Consider the following 26146-nt stretch of genomic DNA (forward strand, 5'->3'; position numbering starts at 1 on the left):
ATGGAATTTCGTTGATTCAGCTTTTGCTGTCTTTGGTCTGTTTGACACTTAGACCTAGCATCATATCTAGTCGTATGTAAATTTTGGGGTTGCTTATGATGCACCATAAAAATTTAATACTGCATACAATTATTCCTAACTAAAACAGAAGGGTAAACAGTAGCGGAGGTCCTTTAGGTCCTCATGTATAGATTTTCAATTTTCTAGGATTTCATAATTCAAAAGTACCGTTGTGACTTGTGAGTCTAGTGCATCTATGCGTTTCATAAATTAAGAAAAACAAAGCTATGTGCTTCATTAATGGCACCATGAATACAACATTATCACCAGCAAGTTTTGTGATATAGAAAAGTTAAAAATCCTTGGTAACAGGTTAATTTGAAATCCAATTCGGATAGACAAGCATTGGGAGCTAATTATGCCATGCCATAATCAAACTAAGGGCGGCATTTTTCAGTTTGCAACCCTTAAGATGATGCACACATCTGTCGACAACAGAAAGATTTAACCCCCAAAGATATATAAAGACAAAGCTACCACACTGAATGTCCATGTTTATTTCGCAGATAACGCACCATGCAATTGTTTGGTCACCAAGGGCCACAAAAAAACTCTGTTAGTAGTTCTATGTACCACCAAATGATGGCAATCATAAATTAGAGAATATAATCAATAGCAATTGAAAATAGTTTCTCAGAAAAAGTACCATAAGAGGTGAGCTGAGCTTAACATAATTTCGGCTCTTCACCAAGGAAGCCACTTGCCTATACAATTTAAATTCCCACCGGCACCAAATTCCCGAGAGAGAAAATTGCTTACGGTAATCATAATTCATAATATACACGGTTCATAGTATACTTGGCCATAAAAAGCATTTTCTTACTTGGGTTCCCTAGCTGAGGCCATTTCCTACTTGGCATCAACTTGGTACAAGTACTTGCAGGAGAGCAATATCTAGCCTTCAGCTTCTACTTGCACACCATGATTGTGTTTGTGAAAAATAATTCTCTCAAAGCTTTTAACCATCGGTGTTCTTCACATGATTCTTTAAATGGAGCATTATTTCCCAAAAGGGTTGCAATAGCAAAGGCATCAGAAGAAAAAACCACCAACCACATTTGAGAATAGTAGGCAAGACGAAAGGAAATAAGTGCAAGCTGAAATTTAGATCCGAAAAGGCACACTCTTGAACTAAACAAGACCAGGTAATTGGAATGGTAATATTCACCTCTGAAAATCAACCTAAGAAAAAAGGGGGAAACGAAACCACATGCCTTTTGAAATTGAAAAAGGAAACATTCTTGTGAACTAAATGCATAGAAAGCGAAATACCTGTTATGTTCATAATATGAGCAAGGTCTGTTGACCTGATGATTGAAGCAAATTATATCTTAGCTAGCACACAAACTAAATCATAACCACAAGAACATGTTGTAAGCATACCAAAAACTTACCGCCAAATTTACTGCTTACTGTAACTTATTCCTCCAAAGGGACTGTCAGGTCCACAGCGACTGGCAACATAAATCAGATAAGATAAATTATTTTTACTGGTATATAATATAGTATTCAATTACATTCAAAATCTATGTCGACAGAGAACTGCAGGCAAGCCTTTAGCTCAACCTGCATGCTCATGTATCCACAACATCCTCTTCAAAACAATCATCTAAATTTGGAAGATGCTTCCCCAATAAATTGATCGTGGAACAAAATATGATTGAATATGATCACATCTTGAGCAAACATCCAGGCTTTTCAGAAGCAAACAAGAAAAGATGAAATAAAATTCAAAATAAATGATACTGCACAATGGCTTATGTTCCAACATTGGGTCATAAATTAAATTATCCACTAGAAAAAACTAGACAGAGCAGTATGAGGATAACAGGTCTAGCATCTGCTCCATCAAATAAGCAAATCACACTATAACTCATCCAAACAAAAAAAAAAGTTAAACTAAAAATAAGACATCAGGACATGGCTGAGATTTTAGCGGCGAACTGTGTGAGGAAGGCGGCGAGAGAGGTGCTAGGTATATCAAAGGGTTTTTCTGGCAGGCACCAAGGCGACCGGTGGTGGAATGATGTAGTCCAAGGTAAAGTGGAGGCGAAGAAGGTAGCGTACGCGAAGTTGGCAGGGAGCACAAGTGAGGAGGAGAGGAGAGCGAATAGGGAGAGGTACAAAGAGGCTAGGAAGGAGGCAAAGCTGGCGGTCACGGAGGCTAAGAATGCAGCGTTTAGTCGTCTATACGAGGAATTGGGGGAGAAAGGCGAGGACAGGAAGCTGTTTCGGCTAGCTAAAGTGCGGGGGAGGAAGGTCCGGGATCTGGACCAAGTAAGGTGCATCAAAGACGAGGATGGTAGAGTATTGATGGGGGAGTCCCAGATTAAGCAGAGATGGCAGACATACTTCTATGGTCTTCTAAATGAGGAGGGAGACCGGGATATAGCGCTAGGGGACTTGGGGCATTCGGAGAGTCTTCGAGATTTTAGGTATTGCAGGCGCATTAAGGTGGAGGAGGTCGTGGGGGCTTTGCGTAAGATGAGTAGGGGTAGAGCGACTGGGCCAGATGAAATACCGGCTGAGTTTTGGAAGTGTGTGGGTCGAGCAGGATTGGAGTGGCTGACCGGGTTGATTAATGTAATTTTTAGGACGAAGAGGATGCCGGATGAGTGGAGGTCGAGTACAGTGGTACCGTTGTACAAGAACAAAGGTGATATCCAGTGTTGTAACAATTATAGGGGTATCAAGTTACTTAGCCATACCATGAAAGTCTGGGAGAGGGTGGTGGAGGTGAGTCTATTTCCGACAATCAGTTTGGGTTCATGCCAGGTCGCTCCACTACGGAAGCTATCCACCTTATAAGGAGGTTGGTGGAATAGTACAGGGATAAGAGAAGGATCTGCACATGGTGTTTATTGACTTGGAGAAAGCGTACGACAAGGTTCCTAGGGAGGTGCTCTGGAGATGTCTTGAGGCTAAGGGCGTGCCGGTAGCCTACATAAGAGCGATCAAGGACATGTATGATGGAGCTAAGACTAAGGTTAGGACTGTGGGAGGCGACTCAGACCATTTCCGGTTGTTATGGGATTACACCAAGGCTCTGCGCTTAGCCCGTTCTTATTTGCCTTGGTGATGGATGCATTGACATACCATATTCAAGGGGATGTGCCATGGTGTATGCTATTTGCTGATGACATAGTTCTAATTAATGAGACAGGGGACGGTGTTAACGCGAGATTGGAGGTTTGGAGACAGACCCTCGAGTCTAAGGGTTTCAAATTGAGCAGGTCTAAGACAGAGTACCTGGAGTGCAAGTTTAGCGCTGAGCCGAGGGAAGTAGGCAGGGACGTGAGGCTTGGATCACAGGTCATCCCGAAGAGAGATAGCTTCAAGTACCTTGGGTCGATGATTCAGGGGGACGGAGAGATCGACGAGGACGTTACTCACCGTATAGGGGCGGGCTGGATGAAATGGAGGCTTGCATCTGGGGTTTTGTGTGACAAGAAAGTGTCACTGACACTCAAAGGTAAGTTTTATAGAGCTGTGGTTAGACCAGCCATGTTGTATGGGGCAGAGTGTTGGCCGGTTAAGAACTCACATATCCAGAGGATGAAGGTAGCGGAGATGAGGATGCTGAGGTGGATGTGCGGGCACACTAGGATAGACAAGATTAGGAATGAAGATATTCGGAAGAAGGTGGGTGTGGCCCCTGTGGATGACAAGATGCGGGAAGCAAGGCTCAGATGGTTCGGACACGTGCAAAGGAGAAGCCTTGATGCGCCGGTAAGGAGGTGCAAGCGGTTGGCCGTGGTGGGTACGAGAAGAAGTAGAGGGAGGCGTAAGAAGTATTGGGGAGAGGTGATCAGGCAGGACATGGTACGAATGCGGATTTCCGAGGACATGGCCCTTGATAGGAAGGTCTGGAGGTCAAGCATTAAGGTTGTAGGTTAGGGGGTAGTAGAACTTTTCTTACTTCTTTCCGGGGGTGAGGCGGGGTTGGATTAGGGTTGGCCTTAGATGGCTTGCAGTTCATGTTGAATACACACTATACTTGGTGTTTATCTGAGCCCCGGGCCTGGTTACTGTTATTGCATGTCATCCATCTTTTGATTGTTATGCTTCTGCTACTATTACGATTTCTACTGGAGTTACTAATGAATTGTCTTTTCTTGTTTTTCTTATTTCCATCTTTCTGAGCCGAGGGTCTATCGGAAACAGCCTCTCTGCCCTATCGGGGTAGGGGTAAGGTCTGCGTACACATTACCCTCCCCAGACCCCACTTGGTGGGATTTTACTAGGTAGTAGTTGTTGTTGTTGTTGCATCTGTAGTACAATCACACAAAGGGAAAAAGGATAAAAGCGTGCTGGCTATGCAGGTTCTTGGGACTGAAAGATTTTAAGCTTGGAAGTATATGGTGTCAGGACATGGCAAATTAGTAGGTAAAATCTTCAGATATGGTCCTCCTAAGAAAAAGCATCAAGGTAGGCCATAGTTCAGAAATCCTCATTCATCTGGTCTTCTGGTTTAGGCAGGAGGCTTCATTAGGCTGGCTTCAGGCTTCATATATCTCAGCTGTTTTGTTGCGAGGGAAAGGAAGAAAAGAATAGCATTAGTTTCAAATTCAGGGAGAGAGGCTAGGTTATCATACCAGAATCTCATAACTTTAGTATAGCTGAGCTATCTATGATATTTTGGCGCAATCAAATGAAAGAAGCAGTGCAAATATGCAATGCAAAGAGGGGATCCAGGAGCTACCTGCAGGTCCAGTTACACACTCTAGTAACCATAACTTTTTCTCCGTGAAGCAGGGTCCTGCCCCGATGACCTGCAGCAGTAGCTTAACATGTGAATAATAAGAACAAGAAATTGTAACTCTCGTTTTCCAAATTCGAAGCAATTATAGTTAGATAAGCTATACAAAAAGTCATGTGCAGCAGATGGAGAGAGATTGATCAGAATCACAAGTGCTAATTGATGTCTAAAGGTCAGACATAAACATGCAAGATACAAACATGTGATCAATTAGCAGCTAAATAGGAATTAAAAGTAAACAAAAATTTACCGAATAGCTCATGCTGGTTTTCCTTTCAAGACTTTTCTTTTTAACTTTATTTTATATAATATTGGACTGAAATAAGCTTAAGTGGAGCGATATGGACTTTGAGGATTCCTATAGCCAACACCAACTTGCTTGGGATTGAGGCATAGCTGTTGTTGTAGTATATTTAGCAGACAACATAACAACCAAATTCAGGACAAGGTGGAACGCCCAGAACACCTTACCTAGAACCACCAGAACGCCCAAGGGAATATCCTTCATAAGCTCCATATCCTATGCTGCTACTGCTGCTACTCTGCAGATGGAATTAGAAATTAACAACAAACGATGCACAAAAATTCGAGAAAATATACATAGCAAGGGAAGTTAAGGAATCCCACAAAATTTTCATTTATGTTCCTCTAAGCAATGAAACCATATGTTACCTGGACAGCACTGTAACTTCCATAACCATCAGCACGTGGAAGATCACCCATACCACCATAGCCAGCTGAGTAAGAATGTCCACGTTCATGTCTTCTAGTGTCTCTACTTTCATGTTTCAAGGTATCTGAATCTGTTGTCAATGGGAGGTAGGGAAGAACTGGCACAAAGGCAGATAGGGCACCCTCTCTCTCAGAAAGGTTTGCCCTCAAACGTGAAGTTACTTGCATGAGTGCATCCTTCGCAACATCAAGATCTCCTGATATCTGATAAATGTTTCAAGCATATAGATGAGGACAGATGAGCAAATAACAAGCATAATCATAAGTAAACCAGAGAATATAACAAAATACTCCTGCTAAATAAGAAAAAACAAAAAGGATAAGAATGCTAAGCATAAGGAAATGCTAATAAGACCTAACACGAGAAATAAAGACTAGCTTAAGAGAGTTTTACATCGGCAACCCCATCTTTTCAATACTGTGCAATTGATCTTTCCTTTTCCTTTTCCTTTTCTTTTCTCCTTGCTGGGGGAGGTTGCTTTCATGAACGGAGGAGTTCAGCAGGAGAATACGAAAACAAAATAATTACTAAAGAATAATTGAACGATGCAAACAGTGGGACAAAGGTTATATTCACCAGACCCTTCCTAATTTTTTTTAAAGACATCTTAATTCTATTAATATTGACCTAAAGAAAAGATATATATGGCTCCTCAATATGTCTACATCCAAAATCAAAGACCCTTCATTCCTATGTGATACTCGTACTACAAATGAGGAGTACAGAGAGAGAGACCACAAACTTCTTTTTATTTCAAGAAAAGAGTGGCAGATACTTTTGGTGTATATAAGCTTTTCAATTCTTATCAATATGCTTACCTGCACCATCTCATCATCTTCAGCTGCAACCTTGGGGAGGTTTTCCTTGGAGAGTATACGAATATTAGCTTTCGTAATTTTCCTCAACTCATTGATTATGGCTCCTCCCTTCCCAATAAGACAGCCTACTCGAGATGTTGGGACCAGCAATCTTGTGGTGAATGAAATAAGACCAGAATCTTTTTCAACTTTCTCACTGCACCTTGGCTGCAAGCGCAATGCTGCTTCAACAGTTGGAGAAAATGTGTCCTTGAAAAACTAGAGGAAAAAAAAGGAAGCACGAAAATAAATCTTCACAGGTGGACAAAAATACTCAAATTGTACACTCCGATGTAAAACATCAATAGAAATAGAAATTACCTCTTTCACGGAGATTGAAATCACACAATCATCACCTTCAGCAGCAGAACTATCAACTTTGATTGCTGCACCGGATTCTTGTCTAATTTGATTGATTATGACACCCCCTTTACCAATAACACCTCCAATATTTGCAGTAGGACACACCAAACGGAGAGAAAATTCCTTTGAAGATGACTCATCCATTGGAGCTGAGTAAAAAGACCTTGACCAGTCCCCAGTCTCCCCTTTGTAGCCCCCATAAGACCCCATCAATGGGGCCATTCCTACTATTGGAGCACCAGCAGTAGGACCTATAAGTGAACTCGAAGAGTAGACATTTTGTGCAGCAGAAGCAAGCAAGTGTTGAGAATGGGATGGATTCTTATGAAGACGAGTTGCTATATCATAAAGAGCCTTCTTCACTATAGTTGCTTCACCAAATATCTGAAACCCAATGAACCAATAAGTAATGAGGTCAGCCGGGAAAATGAATTTTCAGGTCTCCAATACTAATGCAAATAAGATTGTCATTGAAATCCTAGCGTGCACTCATGCCAATTACTGGTGAAGTGGTCAAATTTTTATCAATAATGAAGCTTGCCCACAAGAAAAAAGTTTCAAGAAGCAGAGTACAATTCGCCTACTCCTTCACGTGACAAATCAGAAAAGGGACCGCCAAAAGAACACTAAAAGAAATAGGTTGAGATGAGAAAGCCTGCAATTTCATTCAGTTACCAATTAAAAAGAAAAAAATTGCAACTTCGTAAATGAACATTCAGCACTAGATCAAATTTAATTAGCAAGACAATTATTTGAAACAGCCCAATGAAATAATGTAAAGAAGTACTTAACAGGGAGAACAACAGTGCTGTAAAGTCAAATAGGATATGATCCTCCATTACCTGCACAAGTTCATCCGAGCTCAGTGCACATGCAGGCAAATGGTTATCTTTCAATATACGAATCTGAGCACCAGTTTCACTACGAATGTTCTGTACTATCTGACCCCCTTTCCCAAGAATACATCCAATCTGATCTGAAGGTACTAGAAGCCTAACAGTAACCTGGGAAGTATCCTCAGAGTCCTTGTCAACTGTATCGCTAACAATTTTCTCATGGATCATCAAAAGTGCATCCTGGCCAGGACAAACATGATCTTCAGAGCCATCAAAGTCGTTTGTTTCCTCAGTTGAGCTGTAGATGTACGTTCCTCACAGCCAGGCACCGTCTCACCAATCCTGATTTTAGACTTAGTGTCAACCCTTAATTGCTTAACAATCTCACCTCCCTTGCCAATAATACTGCCGATCTTCTTCCCAGGGCATAAGTATCGATACACTGTGTCGTCAGGACCAACAGAGAAAGGATCCTTATCGGAGCCAGTATTTCTCCTTTTGTTTCTCCCATTGTCAGCATAATTAGACTGAGAATGAGAGCGCTTCCCATAGCTATTTCGTTGACCAGCCATCATAAAATCTTGACTAGGTTATGTTTATCAGTCACAGAGTCAAAAAATTATGATTAGAAAATCATTTTATACCTATAAAATTAGAGTTTAAGTTCTATGCATTCATGGTGTTAAAAAAATTTATTATACAATCAGGTCACTTAACAGGTAATTTCAGGTAATTCTATTTAATAGAATAATTGTTAAGCTAGAATAAATGGTAAGTAACCTGCTATAACAGATAGTACATAAAAAATAGTAGCATATTGTTTGTGTTTATAACTTTAAAAAAAAATTATAGTAACATTTAAATCTCAGAACAATTCAAAACATCTATTGCCAATCCTTCCATCTAATTAAAAGAAACAATTAAGATTGCCTGAGATGGAATCTGAAGACATAACTCACTTACAAGCACATCAGATATCACTCACACGCTCAGCATGTAGCTTTGCAACAATAACAAGCTCGAGCTATCTATTCTAGATTAGCAGGATTTCCTGTTAGAATCCTGATGGCAAATAAATCACTACAATTGCATGAAAAAACGAAACATGCATGCACGACAAATCGTCTCTGAACATACACGCAACAGACCTGAAATTGAAATTTAGGTCCACAAAAATACTAGCGACTCCATATAATACATTGTCGATTAAAGGCACTACAAACTTATCGCATAAGAATGCAAATTCATAATTCGATCCACTAAAATATCTGAACAAAGCGAGTAAAATAATACTTGATCTGCGGAGAAGCAAGGATCTAAGATTCACTGTGAATGCTACAGATGTGTTTCGCAATGAATCTGAAGGCACGTAGTGGCCTACCAGTTGAATAATTCAAATGCAAGTTCTAAGCATATGCTGAATTCAAATCATGAATGCTGCAGATTGAATTACCTGGAATAATGCTAAGGTATCTGCTAAAGTTGATTCCGATCCGGCAATTACAGCAAAGATTACGCACCACTGGTTGATTAATAATAGCCTAGGGTTTTGACCGACCACGTCGTGCAGGGGTGAGCGCGCTCCACTTCCGATCCCACCAGTGTCAAGTCGCGGTTAATTTTCTCTCGGAAACTAAATTAATACGTGTTTCTTTCTTAAAATAAATTGGTAGCAGTAACAATAATAAAACGGCCACCGTGGTGCAGTGGATATGACTCTTGTCTCAGCCTGACGTCCTGGGTTCGAGTCATGGTAAGAAAAGTGCTGCCCCGAATAGGGCTGGTTTCAATACAGGTACGGAACCCACGTGTCAAAAAATTGTATGGTATATATTGATAATAATATTTAAAAACAGCGAAATACTTGTATAAATTAATTATTTGAACCCCCTTGTTTCAAGCCATCTTCTTGCTGTGGGGCGGTCATGAGGGTTCAACTATTACGTCAGGTTTTGAGTTCGATCCCAGCTAGTGCCTCTTCCAATATTTTTTTTCGTATTGTTCACATGCGAACAGTGTGCAACCAACTTCCCAAAGTTAAATTGGGCTTTTGCATGTCAAATCATTTATTAGTTTACTGTCTTGTATTCGTCATATTTCCTCTTTCACTTTAAGTATCTTTATTTCTTATTTTTTCAACATGTTTCTTTACTTGAATTCAATGAAAATCATTCTAAAGTTATTCTATTTCGAATAATTAAGCATTTCAACAAAGTTAATTTTGGTTATCTGTTTGTTAAAAAACGTTAAAACATGCAAATACATTTGTTGGAATTACTTGTTAGTTTTATTTAATTAGTTTTATGTTGAAATCATTTATCTATTTTATATTGATTTTTTTGGTTTAGTGCTTAGCTTTTTTTCCTTATTTATTTGTAATTTGTATATCCTTTTTATGTCGTCTGCTTGCAAATAATTGCTTCTTATTTATAAAATACAAACAGTTCTATGTTTTGTTAGATATATTAGAGTTAATAAGTTTATAAAGTGGATAAATTGATTTTTTTTTGTTGTTGTTAAAGTTTGAAAACTTGTTAAATGTGTTAATTTAAATCAATAAAACGTTAAAAACATAAATGAATAAGCTTTTATATTTTGTTCATATATGCACGACTTTTTAAAACAGTTGAGCACCGACAAAAGGACTTTATTTCGAGATCACTTTATGGAGAACCCAAAAAAAACTACTAAATCCTGCTTGTCATACTCGACACCATTTATACTACTTGTTGTTACCGTTTCGATTGAACCCGCTTGTTCAAAATCCTGGGTCCGCCACTGAACACCGGATGGAAAACCTAAAAAAAACACCGTTTCAGAGTAAATTTTACTTAAGCCCTTGACCTTTTCGGTTTGCAAAGTAATACCCAACTCAAATTTTGAATTTGATGATAAGCCCCTTTGATCTTAAACTAACGCCAACCATACTGTATGAGGCCGAGGACATTGAGATGAATGAGTGGGTGCACCAAGAGAGATAAGATAGTGATTTTTGTGAAGGATAATATGCGGGAGTTAAGGTTGAGATGGTTCGTGTATGTTAAGAGGAATAACATTGATGCTCATGTTAAGAGGTTGGCCATGGCGTGTTTGAGAAGAGGTCGAGGTGGTGATTAGGCAGGACATGGCGCTGCTTCAGCTTACTGAGGACATACCCTTGATAGGAGGCGTGGAGGTCGGGAATTAGGATATAAGGAAAGTTTCCTTTTCTTACCAGTAGTATTAGTAGCACGTATGTACCTTCATATATATATATATATATATATATATATATATATATATATATATATATATATACACACACACACGTTATGTTGTTTAGTTCACATCAGTTATCATATTTCTCTTTTAGTACTATTTATTCTTTTCTTCCTCTTTTTCTTCTCTCTTCCTTTTCTTTCTTCTCCTTCTTCTCACGAGGGTCTACTGGAAGCAACATATCTACCTTCACTAGGTAGGTGTAAAATATGCATACACGCTATTCTCCCTAGACCCTACTTGCAAAAATACACTGGGTTTTGTTGATCTTAAACTAACGACAAAAAAAAATTGTCATTGCATTTATTTGTAAAATGTAAAAAATGACCGTCCATTAACGTGTACTTTTATAGAAATTAAATTCATACGTTTTTTCTTTAAATTTTTCAAAATCTGATTTTATTGACTATTTAGTTGTGGAGTTTAAATTTTAATAATGTTTGATCTATTTTTGTTATTATTGCTATTACTAAAAATTGACTTCAATCTAACTTATTAATATGCCGTATGACAAAAATAAGCTTTATAAAGAATGAGTAACTTGTTATTTAACTTCGGAATCAACTTCCAAAAGATACATGTGAATGTTTGATTTATAATGCAAATTTTGTTCAAATGTTAAGTTCATCTAATAAGAATATTTAACAAATAACTATAATTGATTTTTGTTAATGTTTCTTTTTTGAAACTATATGCGGTCAAGATCGTATACCTTCGATCTATAAGCTCGAGAGGTCGTTCAAAGCCCGAGTTCAGGTAAGGTCGAGTTCGAGCTCGAGGGACCAGGTCCGAACTCGAAGACAGAGTGCAATACCCAAAGATTGAAGCACGATGTATACCGGGGTCGAGCACCGAAATTGTACCGTTATGGATTTGTAACAGTATGAGCTAGATTCGTGCCACGTCCCCAAGATCATGGCGCAAATTCCGGAGTAGGATTGTACGATTTCGTACTAGGCGGTTAGACAGTTGTACCAAATAATATTCCTTACTGTAAATAGAAATGTACCTTAATTAGGGTTCTCCTATTATATAAAGGGGACACCAATCATTTGTAACACATCCTAATCATTGGCAAAGAATTTACTCTCTACTTTTCGCTTACTGTTCATCAGAATTGTCCTTTCTCTGTACTGTTCTTATTTTATTGTTCTTGGTTCATCTCGAGGTCACTAAGCTCGAGGTCACTACTGCCGAGTAACATTGGTTTGATTCACTTATTTCTTTCATTTCTACTTCATATTTCTTGATTATCAATTAGTATTGAACTAAATCACATATCTTTAAAACCACAAATCAAATTTAATTGTTACTCGTATTTTTGAGGTAAACAGTTTGGCGTCCACCGTGGGGCTAAAGATAATAGTGATTATTTCTTTAGTGATTCTCATTACACACGTTATTTTTACACTTTTTCTTGTCAAGATTTTTTGATTCTCAGGCTGAAACATGTCTAGCTCACAAAACGCACCCGTTCATGACAACGAAGGTCTTGGAGAAAACAACAACATAGGGGTCGGTGTACCACCAATAAACCCTACGGAAGTTCCAAATATGGAACCAGTTGATGTTAGTTCACACATTGCTCTAAACGCGGATTTAGGCACAGACCCCGGAAGGAGTGTACGCAGGGAAGCCCGATCTGGTGGTCATGGAACACAAGGAGTGGGTGATGGGGGAATCAGCCTCCAAGTGATATTTGAGATGCTGCATGCTCAACAGATCGCCATTGCTCAACTTCAAAGTCAAAATAAGACTCCAGAGTGTATTTGAACATGAAAACACTCGACGTGCTGAACCAGCACCAGAGAGGTCAAACGGAAATGACTCGGGGACTAGGATGCTCGAAGAGCTCACCAAGAGGATCGAGTCCGGAGAAAAGAAGATTGAAGACAATGACAAAAAGGTGAAAACTTATAACTCCCGTGTTGACCAAATACCGGGGGCGCCTCCAGTTTTGAAAGGATTAGATGCCAAAAAGTTCTTACAAAAACATTCCCTCATAGCGTGGCTCTGATGCCTATTCCTAAAAAGTTCTGCATGCCCGATATACCCAAATATAACGGGACCAACGACCCTAACGAGCATATTACTTCATACACTTGCGGGATCAAAGGAAATGACTTGAATGACGATGAGATTGAATCAGTCCTGTTGAAAACGTCTGGGGAAACTTTGTGGAAAGGAGCTATGATTTGGTATCACAACTTACCTCCTAACTCTATTGATTCATTTGCTATATTAGCAGACACCTTCGTGAAGGCACACGCCGGGGCCATAAAGGTGGCCACGAAAAAATCGGACGCCTTCAAGATAAAACAAAGGAACGACGAGATGTTGAGGGAGTTCGTCTCCAGGTTCCAGATGGAGCGAATGGAGCTACCACCGGTCTCAGATGACTGGGCAGTACAGGCTTTTATGCAGGGTTTGAATGAAAGGAGTTCGATTGCCTCTCGACAATTAAAGCAGAATTTGATTGAGTATCCAGCTGTGACGTGGTCAGATGTGCACAACCGTTATCAATCAAAAATCAGGGTCGAGGACGACCAGTTGAGAGCCCCCTCGGGTTCAGTTCATCCTAATAGGTGGGCAGTTAAGCCCCCGAGGGACACAGACAGGGAATCAAGGTCAAACAAGGAGCGGTCAGCCGTATGTCGATCGAAGAAACAACAGCTCGGGTCGAAACACCCCCGAAACGATCGGAGAAACGATCGAGGTCAAAGTTCTTGAGGACTCATGAGTAAGAGTGGGTTCGATAAGCATACTAACCCCACAGAGGCACCTCGATTGTCGGAGTACAACTTCAGCGTAGATGCATCGGGGATTATGTCAGCTATTGGAAGAATCAAAGACACCAAGTGGCCCGGGCCTATACAAACCGATCCTTCTCAAAGAACCCAAACTTAATGTGCAAGTATCATGGCACACATGGTCACAGAGCAGAAGATTGCAGGCAGCTAAGGGGAGAAATGGCTCTGTTGTTCAACGAAGGTCACCTTCGAGAATTTCTCAGTGATCGAGCTAAAAACCACTTTAGGGAGAGAGATGCAAGAAAAAAATGAACAGGAAGAACCATAACATGTAATCCACATGATCGTTGGCGGTGTCGACGTCCCACAAGGACTTGTGTTCAAATGCACCAAGGTATCAATCACTAGAGAAAAATGGACTCGAAGCTATGTGCCCGAGGACGTCCTATCATTCTGTGACGAGGAAGTAGAAGGCGTATCTCAACCGCACAACGACGCCCTGGTAATTTCTATTCTTTTAGATAAAATTCAAGTAAAGCGTGTTCTAGTGGATCCAGGTAGCTCAGCAAACATAATCAGATCGAGGGTTGTGGAACAACTCGGCCTACAAGATCGTACTTGCGTCCCGGGTCCTAAATGGCTTCAATATGGCAAGCGAAACAACAAAGGGGGGGATAATCCTGCCAGTAAACGTAGCCGGAACCATATAGGACACAAAATTCCATGTCATCGAAGGCGACATAAGGTATAATGCACTCCTCGGGCGACCATGGATACACAACATGAGGGCAGTGCCTTCAACTCTTCACCAGATGATGAAGTTCCCAACAGAGGAGGGAGTGAAAACGGTTTATGGAGATCAACCTGCTGCAAAGGAGATGTTTGCAGTCGAGGAAGTGGTGCCAATACCAGAGCCTTAGACCTCGGATAAATCGAGCACCAAAAGTAAGCAAGCGGCTAAATAGCAATCACCGCCCCCAGCCTCGGCGGAAGCAGAGCATCAGGTAATCGAAGACGAAGAAGAGGACTTCCTTACTCCTCGAACCTTCGTCGTTCCCGAAGAGTCCAATGCAACCAAATCAAGTGCCGAGGAACTGGAGTAGGTCATACTGATCGAATACATGCCCGAGAAAAGGTATACCTGGGAACGGTATTAACTCCCGAACTCAGGAAAAAGCTCATGCAATTTCTTATTAATAACATGGATTGCTTTGCTTGGTCCCATTTAGATATGACAGGGATTCCACCGTAAATCACCACACATCGGCTAAGCATTGACCCCAGGTTCAAACCGGTTAAGCAAAAAAAGAGGCCCCAATCCGAGGTGAAATATACGTTCATAAAGGACGAGGCAACCAAACTTCTTAAAATAGGGTCTATTCGGGAGGTAAAGTACCCCGAATGGTTAGCCAATGTAGTAGTAGTTCCTAAAAAAGGAAATAAACTTAGAATGTGTGTAGACTATAAGGACTTGAACAAAGCATGCCCAAAAGACTCTTTCCCACTACCCAACATCGATTGTATGATCGATGTTACGGCCGGCCACGAGATCCTAACTTTTCTCGATGCCTACTCCATGTACAATCAAATTCAGATGAACCCGGAGGACCAGGAAAAGACTTTGTTTATTACTAAATTTGGAACTTATTGTTACAACGTAATGCCCTGCGAGCTAAAAAATGTGGGAGCTACATATCAACGCCTAGTCAACAAAATGTTCGAAGAACAAATAGGTAAAACAATGGAAGTTTACATTGATGATATGTTGGTTAAGTCCCCGCGCGTAGAGGACCATTTGACTCATTTGCAGGAAACATTAAAAAATTTAAGAAGGTACAACATGAAGCTTGACCCACAGAAATGTGCCTTCGGAGTTGGCTCGGGTAAGTTCCTCGGCTTCATGGTGTCGAATCGGGATATCGAAATTAACCCCGATAAGATCAAGGCCATCGAGGATATCACAATCGTGGATAGCTTGAAGGTCGTACAAAGACTAAGGAGATGAATTATTGTCCTGGGTCGGTTCATTTCAAGGTCGTCAGATTGGAGTCACCGGTTCTTTTCCTTACTCAAAAAGAAAAAGGATTTCGTATGGACCCCGGAATGTCAGCAAGCCTTAGAAGAATTAAAGCGATATCTGTCGTAGCCCGCCTTTGCTTCACACCCCGAAGGTAGATGGAAAACTTTACCTATACTTGGCAGTATCCGAGATAGCGGTAAGTGGGGTACTAGTTTGAGAAGAGCAAGGTACGCAATTCCCTGTTTATTATGTAAGCCGGACTCTAGGAGATGCTGAAACTAGATAACCTCACTTAGAAAAATTAGCACTTGTATTGATAAGCGCATCAAGAAAGCTAAAACCATATTTTCAATGTCATCCTATATGTGTATTAACCACTTACCCCCTTCGAAATGTTTTTCATAAGCCCGAGCTATCGGGCCGATTGGCCAAATGGGCCATCGAACTTAGCGAGTACGATATACGATGAGTGGTTGGCGTGGACCGTGTAGAAATGTGGCGCGGTCGCATAGCTTTGACTTGGCCAAAATTCCATGTCTCTGAATCTCCTTCACGCGGACCGCACTGATATGTAGCGCGGCCGCGCGAGACTTAAGCCTTCTCTGAACTTCCCTTGCGCGGACCGCGCAGGAATGGGGCGCGGCCGCGTGGCTTGCACCTCAAATTACCCCTCTGAATCTCCTAGCGCGGCCGCGTGGCAAATCCGTGCTGTCCGTGCTAGGTCTTCATGTTCCTTACTTCACTTGTACTTGACACTTGGCAGGTTTCACTCCGTTTTGAGCCGATATTTGACATTTGTCATCTTGTCGCTCAAACCTGCAATCAAGTGCAATTTGTAAGCCTCTTGGGACTATTTTATGGCAATTTGTAACAAAAGCAATAGCAAGTAAAGGGTATAATCATGGTAAAATCCTAACTTATCACTATCAGGCCGATTGGCCAAATAGGCCGTCGAACTTAGCGAGTACGATATCGAATATCAACCTCGAACGACCATCAAGTCTCAAGTCCTAGCTGACTTCGTGGTCGATTTTACGCCGACCCTCATACCCGAAGTGGAGAAAGAACTCCTGCTAAGTTTGGGTACATCATCGGGGGTATGGACCCTTTTTACAGACGGTGCCTCGAATATGAAGGGGTCCGGGCTTGGAATTGTCTTAAAACCACCTACGGGTGGTACCATCAGACAATCTGTCAAAACTTCTAGGTTAACTAATAATGAGTCCGAGTATAAGGCCATGATTGCAGGTCTCGAACTGGCTAATTGCTTGGGAGCAGATGTCATTGAAGCCAAGTGCGACTCACTATTGTTGGTGAACCAAGTAAACAAAAGTTTTGAAGTTCGAGAGGATAGAATGCAACGATACTACTTGGACAAGCTACAGGTAACTTTGCACCGCTTCAAGAAGTGGACTTTGGATCATGTGCCTCGAGAACAAAATAGCGAGGCCGATGCACTTGCTAATCTGGGATCCTCGGTCGAAGAAGATGACATCATCCCGGGGACTGTTGTTCAGTTATCGAGGTCTTGGTTGAATAGGGTCATGCCAAAATAAATTCAACAAGTTTTGACGTGGGACTGGAGGAACAAGTATATCGACTATTTGAAAAATGGGAAACTCCCCTCGGACCACAAAGAATCGAGGGCCCTACGGACCAAGGCTGCTAGGTTCGCATTAGATGGAGATGGAACATTGTACAGGAAGATGTTCAATGGACTATTAGCAGTGTGTTTAGGGCCGGGGGACACAAATTTTGTTCTACGAGAAATCCACGAAGGCACTTGCGGGAACCATTCCGGCGCCAAGTCTTTGGTTCGCAAAAATTATTAGAGCAGGATATTACTGGGATAGTTTGGAAAAAGATACTAAGGAATTTGTCAAAAAATGTGATAAGTGCCAACGATTTGCACCGATGATCCATCAGCCCCGAGAACAACTCCATTCGGTCCTATCCCTGTGGCCTTTCATGAAATAGGGAATGGACATAGTCGGACCCCTACCAGCGGCCCCAGGTAAAGCTAAGTTTATTTTGTTTATGACTGATTATTTCTCTAAATGGGTAGAAGCATAGGCCTTCGGGAAGGTCAGAGAAAAGAAGTTATTGACTTCATCTGGAACCATATCATATGCCGGTACGGGATACCTTCTGAGATTGTACGTGATAATGGAATACAATTCATCGGCAGCAAAGTAACGGAGTTCCTCGAAGCACACTAAATAAAGAGGATCTTATCAACACCATACCACCCAAGTGGAAATGGACAGGCCGAGTCAACAAATAAAACTATCATTCAAAACTTGAAGAAAAGGTTGGATGATGCAAAAGGGAAATGGAGAGAAGTCCTACCCGAGGTCCTTTGGGCATATCGAACAACATCGAAGTCTAGCACGGCTGCCACTCCGTTCTCTCTATTATATGGCTCTGAGGCCCTCATCCGTGTTGAAGTCGGAGAACCCAACGCCAGGTTTCGATATGTATCAGAGGAGTCAAATCACGAGGCCATGAATACTAGCCTCGAGCTATTAGACGAAAAATGAGAAGCATCGCTTGTTCGGATGGCCGCGCAGAAGCAAAGGATCGAAAGATACTAAGGACCAACCTTCGACACTTCAAAATCGGGGACTTAGTTCTACGGAAAGTTACCCTCAATACTCGAGACCCGAATGAAGGGAAACTAGGACCGAATTGGGAAGGACTGTACCGAGTCCTCGGAGTTGTCGGTAAAGCATCTTACAAACTTAGCACAGTGGAAAGTGAACACTGCCGAACAATTGGAACGTATCGTTACTCAAACGATACTATTGCTAAGGTATGAACGTATCTTTCCTATCCATTTGAATTTGAAACTAACTTATTCCAGGTGTTCGATCAAAGCTATCGAAGGCACCTTTTTACAAGAAGGCCTTAGGTTTTAAAGCATGTGTTGCACTCTTTTTCCCTTAGATCGGATTTTGTCCCAAATGGGTTTTACCGGCAAGGTATTTAACGAGGCAACAACTATATGCTACCTAAGGAGAACTCAACAGTATCCAAGGCTTCTTTTCAATAAACCTCGAATACTGGGGGAATCACCCTCGGAGGTCATATTTTCGAGGAAAATACTTCACGCCTAAAAGGGCCTCGATAGGAAAACTTTGTAATGGGCCAAACGGTCAGATGAACCGTGTCCATATAGAATAGTCGAGCCCCAACAGCAAAATATGAACGCATGTATCAATTATTTGAAGAAGCATTCTGTTTATATCACAAACACTTTGTGCCTCAAAGAAGTCTACTATTATACGAGCTCTGCACTTATAATCCTATGGGAAATGGCTCAAGAGCCAAAGCACGAATGCAACCCCGAGATACTCGGGGACTATCATCAATAGTCAGTACATCTGAGTCATCAAAAACTTGGACTCATAAGACCTCAAAGAGGCATCCCCTCGATACAAATGCCAAGGCCAACATACTCGGGGACTAACTTTTCGAACAAGTTTGAAAGGTTATCGGGAAACAAGTCCAAGAGACATACCCGAAGGCTACGGCCATATTAAAAACTATGGTCGTATAAAAAGGCTACGGCCGAAATCATGCGGCTCGGAGACGTCCGACTTCCACCATAAATTAAAGGCCTTCAAACACTTTGAAAAAACCGATTAAATCAGGATACCCTCGTCAAAAACAAAGATAAAGGGCTTCGATAAAACTAGCCCTCGAATAATTTAGAGGCTTCGATAACGTCAGCCTTCGAGAAAACTAGGTATTCGATCATGTTTACACAAACAAATTACTAATAAGGTCCTGATCCGTTGAACCTTCGAAAAACCCAATGGGTACAAAAAACACATGCTAAGGCATAGATAAATTTTCACTAAGTCTTTTAGCCGAAAACAGGGAAAAATTATAGCCGTTTTAGAGGGCGAATCGGCCCAACTTAAAGAGCCTAAGGGTCGATATAAAAGAGCCTAAGGGCCGACCTAAAAGAGCCTAAGGGCCAAAATATATAGAGTTTGAGACATTTCTCTCACTTAAGGGTGTCTAACGGGTGGGTCGGCCCGTGCTGGGTAGGGAAAAGTTGAAACCCTCCGAGTTTCAAACCGGTCCGGATACGGGTTAGGGGTTACCGGGCTTAACGGGTTCGGATTCATCCGGGTAAAAAATGAACCGTAAGGGTTAAGTGTCCAAGGGGCCGGGCCGGGTCGGGTTAGTTTTTTTTTAATTGTATTTTGTATAACTATTGTAATTTATATTAATATAAAGTAAAAATATAAAGAATACAATGAAGATGAAAAAAAATTACACTTATAAATTGCAAGTGCTACATTTATTTCAAAATTCAAACTTACAAATTGAAAGGTTTACATTTAACAAGTAAATTAACGAAAAAGAGTAAATTCAAAGGTTTTGCATTGCCTTAGACTCTAAAACCTTAAAAAATAAATTGAAATCTACCCTTTAAACCGGTCCGGGCCGGTTAACCGGTTCTACAAGGATTTTTGTTGACCGGGTTTGACCGGTCCGGTTAACCGGATGAATTAAAGTGAACGGACCAACCCCCATAACCCCAGTAACCCAGCCCACCCGGCCCCCTAAGTACCAAGCCGGGCCGGTCTGGGTTTTAACCGATCCGGGCCGGGCCGGGCCCGGGTCAACCCGGCCCGTTTGACACCTCTATTCTCACTCAACTCGGACTCAAGAGTCCTGATATCCTGAGCTCACATCAAATCAATTTAAACTTAGCTCGAGTATTAACAAAAACCTTAAGGGGTATTATATTGATCGATAAAAACCTAAGGGTTTAGTATGTTCTGGGTCCAAACTAGTACTCGAACTGATCATTTGAGTTGTGCAATCGAATTTTCCACATAGAAGGACAAAATGAAATTCAACACAAGTCAAAATTGAAACAAAGAGTTTCTTTTGTATTTCCGAGAGATGATTACAAAAGATATTTACACGAGGGGTACATGCACAAAAACACAAAATAAAGAAACTTAAATCTACTCCGGGGCCACATCTTTGGCAGCTACATCTTCGACATCTGCACGTTCGGGAGCTTCGTCCTTGGGAACCTCCCCCTCGGGGACTTCATCTTTGTCTCCTTCGCTCTCAGAGCCACTGGCTGAATCCTCGTCATCAGAAAGCAAAGCGGCAGCCTCTTCTTCCAAAGTCTTTTCTTTTTCAATATCGGCTGAGAGATCGAATCCACGAGCATGCACCTCCTCGAGGGTTTCTCTCCGGGACTGTCGCCTGGCATGATCAAGTGCATATGATAGCTTAACTTCGGTCACAGCGGAGATCTCCTTTGCCCGGGTGTTAGCTGCTTCAGCGTCGGCTCGGTACGAAGATATAATGCCTCTGCATCAGATTTGGCCTTGGCAAACTCAGCGGCAGATTTAGCTTCAAGCTCCTCGATTTTGCGGCTTCGAGCCAGGCTCTCCTCCTTCACACTTTGAAGCTGGCATTCGATTGAAACCAGCTGCTCCCGAAGAGTATCCTTCTCCGAAGCGAGACAGTCCATGCCTTGCCTCCACCCTAGGGTCTCAGCCTCCTTCATCTTGAGCTCCTTTCGGAGCTGCTCCACCAGCTCGCCCTTTTGTTAAGCTTGCAGAGTTGAAGCATTAGCCGACCAATCGGGCAAATGCTTAACAAAACTCCAAAGGGTATGTTACCTTTTCGACAAGCTTGGTCTGTTCTTGACGAGCCTCCGCCAGTTCAGCTCGAAGGTCACTGATCTCCTCCTCTTTCTTGACATAGAGGGTTTTAAGACCGTCCCTCTCTTCCGAGATTTTCTTAAGCTCGGCCTCACATCGAGCAAGCTCGGCTCGAGCCTTGGAGAATGCTTCTTTATGGAGCGTCACAGCCTTCCAAAAAGGGAAAAGTTAGGCTCAGAACAACAAGGATAAGGCGCAGGCGTAATTTTAAAGGACAAAAACTTACTAGTTTGAATAGCCGATGGGCCTCGTCGAAAATAAAAGAAGCATCTAGGTCTGGACCACCTTCGATCCCTACAAGGCATTCCCGAAAGATATCATGCCCTTCGTGGCTCGTCCCCATATCAGGAGTTTTCATGTTCCGAGCGTCTCGGAATTGCCCCTCGGAGAACTCAGGACCAGGCGGCGACTCGCCCACATTAATTACCCCAAGTGATCCATTCGGGGCATTCTCCTCTCTTTGAAGGACCTCGGGACCGGGCCCCTCGGTCTCACCCTCCAAATGAACTCCAAGACGAGGTGCTCTTTTGCTGCCCGATGGCTCAAGGACTTTGTTCGAACTCCCCTCGGAGATTTCTTCGGTCCTAGAATGAACCACATCAGCCATCATCGGTTCGGCAGACTTCAAAGCGTCAGTGCTTCTTCTTTTCTGAACTACCAACAGGCAGTCGTCATCTTCTTCTTCCTCGTCGAAGACGTTGGGCCATTTCCGGAGATAAGGCCACAGTATCAGCCTTAGGCTTTCGAGCCGTGCTTTTCTTAGGCTTCAGGGGATTTGCAGGCGACCCCTTATTTCTCTTCTTTTCTTTGAAAGGCTTTGGGATCTCTTCTTCACCGGGCGTGGGTGGCCATATAGCAATGGCATCACCGAGGCCTGCATAAAGTTGAAGTAAGTATTTCACTAAGAAACACAAGTAAACAAACAAGAAAACTCACCATGGTTTTTGGCCTCCCATCGACCCTTGGCCAAGTCACGCCAACAACGCTCCGCGTATGAGGAAGTAGAGGCCAGTCTTCGGACCCAACCTTCGAGGTCAGGGACCGCACCAGGAAACCAAGCAACAACTACACCATCGGAAAAGGTTAGATCAAGAAAAAGATGAATTCAAGAAAGAGAAGGAGAAGCAGGGTATAAAGTTACTACCGATAAGCATGTACTTACGTTTCATGTTTCATTCCTCGGGGAATGGCATCCTCTCAACAAGAATCAAGTCAGAGGTCTTGACTCGGACAAACCGGCTCATCCATCCTCGGTCTTTGTCCTCATCGATACTAGAGAAGAGAGATTTCGAGGATCGGCGTTGAAGCTTTATCAGGCCACCTCAATAAAGGCGAGGGCAATACAGCTTAATCAGATGGTTGAGGGTAAAAGGTCACTACATCTTTGTTCCCCCAATTGCAGTCCTTTTTTACCTGCTCAAGCTCATCTTTGGTTATCAAATAGATGTATCGGGACATGGGCTCACATCGGCTCGGTGTCGATACAGGTTTTCCAACTTTGAATTCAGATATTATTTCACACGGCAGGGGAATACATTCCCAATACGAGGTGGAACCACCATTTTGCTTTTGGGCGATTGCGATGATGAAGAGGCTTTTTCTTTTTGGGGGGACAAAATTTAGATGTCTTAGCCATTTTGGTGTAAAAGTTCAAGAAAAGAGAAAAGGTTGATGATGAAGTAAAGTCAAATTGAAGAAAATGGAGAACTCGAAGAAGTTGAAGGAGCTAATGAAATTTTGAGAACGATTTGAGAAGTAAAGTTTGCAAAATTGAGAAGTTGGCCTATTTATAGAAGTCACTTAAGCGTATTGGGGAAGCTAGATAGCCGACCGTCAGCCGCCTCCAATTAATGACTGTGGGAACTGCACGAAAGCGACCTTTCAGTCACTTCAGTCGTTGAAGTCACGAGATTGACATCAAAATCGAGGCGTCGGAGCATCGACGATCAAAACGTTTCTTATCGACCTACTCTAAGAAACGCGGGGACTATCTGTATACGGTCAAGATCGTATGCCTTTGATCTATAGGCTCGAGAGGTCGTCCAAAGCTCGAGTTCAATTAAGGTCAATTTCGAGCTCGACGGACCAGGTTCGAACTCGAAGACAGAGTGCAATACCCAAAGATTGAAGCACGATGTATACCAGGGCCGAGTATGCTCGACCCCGAAATTGTACCATTATGGATTTGTAACAGTATGAGCTAGATTCCTGCCACGTCTCCAAGATCATGGCGCAAATCCCGGAGTAGGATTGTACGATTCCGTACTAGGCGGTTAGACAGTTGTACCAATAATATTCCTTACTGTAAATAAAAATGTACCTGAATTAGGGTTCTCCTATTATATAAAGGGGAACCCAATCATTTGTAATACACCCTAATCATTGGCAAAGAATATACTCTCTACTTTTCGCATACTGTTCATCAGAATTGTCCTTTCTCTATGCTGTTCTTATTTTATTGTTCTTGGTTCATCTCGAGGTCACTAAGCTCGAGGTCACTACTGCTGAGTAACATTGGTTTGATTCACTTATTTCTTTCATTTCTACTTCATATTTCTTGATTATTAATTAGTATTGAACTAAATCACATATCTTTAAAACCACAAATTAAATTTAATTGTTACTCGTATTTTTGAGGTATACATAAACAATTAAGATGTATCTAAGTTCTTCTTTTTAAAATATAAAATCGATTTAACAAAGGAATGCACAAGGACTAGTTTGAAATTTAAAAAAACTTTAAGTCTTTCATTATATTGTGTCATTCTGAATAGTTAAGAATAACTAAATAATACGAATGAAAAACTTTTCTGTTCATAAAAGCTCTTATCAAATTTGTCTATGTATATGAACAAATTTATTTTGAGGCAAAAGAAAAAAAAGAAAAAAACTATGCAAGTGAGTATTGTATTGGTCTAAATTTGGGCGACTTGATAACTGCAGATAAACAGGGTCGAGGACGGGGTTGACCACGGCATAATAGTGAGGAGTCGTCTTCAGAAGGATTATCGCTAAGGACGAGCAAATGGAGTAAAGAAGTAACGATCGGATAGATTTAGCAATAGACATAAGGAATATTCCTTTGGATATTCCTTATGTTGTATTTTTTAGGGTTTCTTGGGGATATCCCTTATAAATAGGAAGAGATAGAGAACAAAGAGGGGATATTCACTTTTTGATAAGAGCACATTGTTAAAGGTTGACTATAAAGAATATACAAAAGTTGTCTTGTTCGCTGACTATCTTGTTCAAGCACATGTTGTTTAATCTTTGTTCACAAGATCCGAAGATTTCTTATCCATCCTCACTTCTCATCCTTCCACGTTGGAAGAATCCTCCAAGTCATATAATATTTGGGTGATAAAATCCATTTTATTACATTTATTGCCATTGTATACATTTATTACATGTTCTTATTATAACATTCATTAACAATCATTAAACTAATACCAAATATTCATTATTCTCAAACACTGTCCATACCGCTGATGTCCTTAAGTATTAGATCTAGAATTTATTATGTTTAACTAAGATTCACTCTCTATTTCAGTATTAATTAGTTTAACAAAAAGCTTGAGTCTGGTCAAACAATTTGGCGCCGTCTGTGGGGAGGTTTTAGTTAAAATTTTAGTTTCTTCTAGATCATAAAGCAGGACAACCATATTTTTCTCGTTTGCACGAACTAACAATGGCAGGAAAAGGAGATGTAGGACATAAAGCAATAGTGGGTGTCACTAGCAACATCTTGAACACCATCAACGAGGATGACAGAGAAGACGAGGAGAATGTGACGCAAAGTGCTACACCCAGGCGGAGTGATTCTCCTCCCCCTCATGGAAGTGCAACCGCTTCATGCGAAAGGGGAGCTTCCACGTCCACAGCTAAGGAAGCGCCACCAGCAATGAAAAAATTACTGGAGGAGTGGGTGATAAGTACTCTAAATAACATACCCGACAAACCCGTTCAAAGGGCGAATAGAAATGCTACACCAGCGGATACCACAGTGACCACCGGCGAACAACTCGCTCCCCCAACAGGTAACACTCACACCGTTGTTGATGCAGGTAATAATGCACTTGCAGCCATTCTAAAGAAAATGGAAGAAATAGAAAACGACAACAAAGCACTCCGCGACCAGATGAGGGAACATCAAGAAAGGATCGATAAGATACCGGGCGCCCTAAAGCTGCTACCAAAACGGGATGTGGGCCGATTCGTCGAATAACCGTATAGCAAGGAGGCAGCCCCGCATGCCATACCCAAGACCTTCAAAATGCCATCGTATTTGAAGATATACGATGGCACCATAGACCCCGAATATCACATCATTCATTACGTCACAGTGGTAAAAGGCAACGACCTTTCAAAGGAACAAGTACCATTAGTGTTACTGAAGAAGTTTGGCGAGACCCTAACGGGGGAGCCGTAACCTGGTATTCACAATTACCAGCACGTTTAATAAATACGTTCGAAGAAATGGCCGACAAGTTCGTCACCGCCCACGCCGGGGCTAAGAAGGCGGAGGCCAGGGTGAATGATATATTTGCCGTTAGGCAATCGCCTGACGAGGAACTCAGGGACTTCCTCGCTAAGTATAACAGAGTAAGAATGAGCTTACCAAATGTATCATAAGGGATGGCGGTAGCAGCTTTCCAAAATGGGTTGAATTGGAATGGGTCGAGAGCGACCAGAAAGTTACTAAGCAAGCTTATGAAATATCCTCCCACCACTTGGGAAGAAATTCATAACGCCTACTGCGCCGAGGTGAGAGCAGACGAGGACGACCTTAACGGTCCAACCTAACGGTT

The 26146-nt window shown here is 41.8% G+C and overlaps 1 pseudogene; it reads right to left on the minus strand.

The window, feature by feature from the left end:
- Positions 1–537: 537 nt before the first annotated feature.
- LOC109218911 lies at positions 538–9344 on the minus strand (annotated as a pseudogene).
- Positions 9345–26146: the final 16802 nt, after the last annotated feature.

Source organism: Nicotiana attenuata, unplaced genomic scaffold, assembly GCF_001879085.1.
Source record: "Nicotiana attenuata strain UT unplaced genomic scaffold, NIATTr2, whole genome shotgun sequence".
In the NCBI taxonomy this organism is placed as follows: Eukaryota; Viridiplantae; Streptophyta; class Magnoliopsida; order Solanales; family Solanaceae; genus Nicotiana; species Nicotiana attenuata.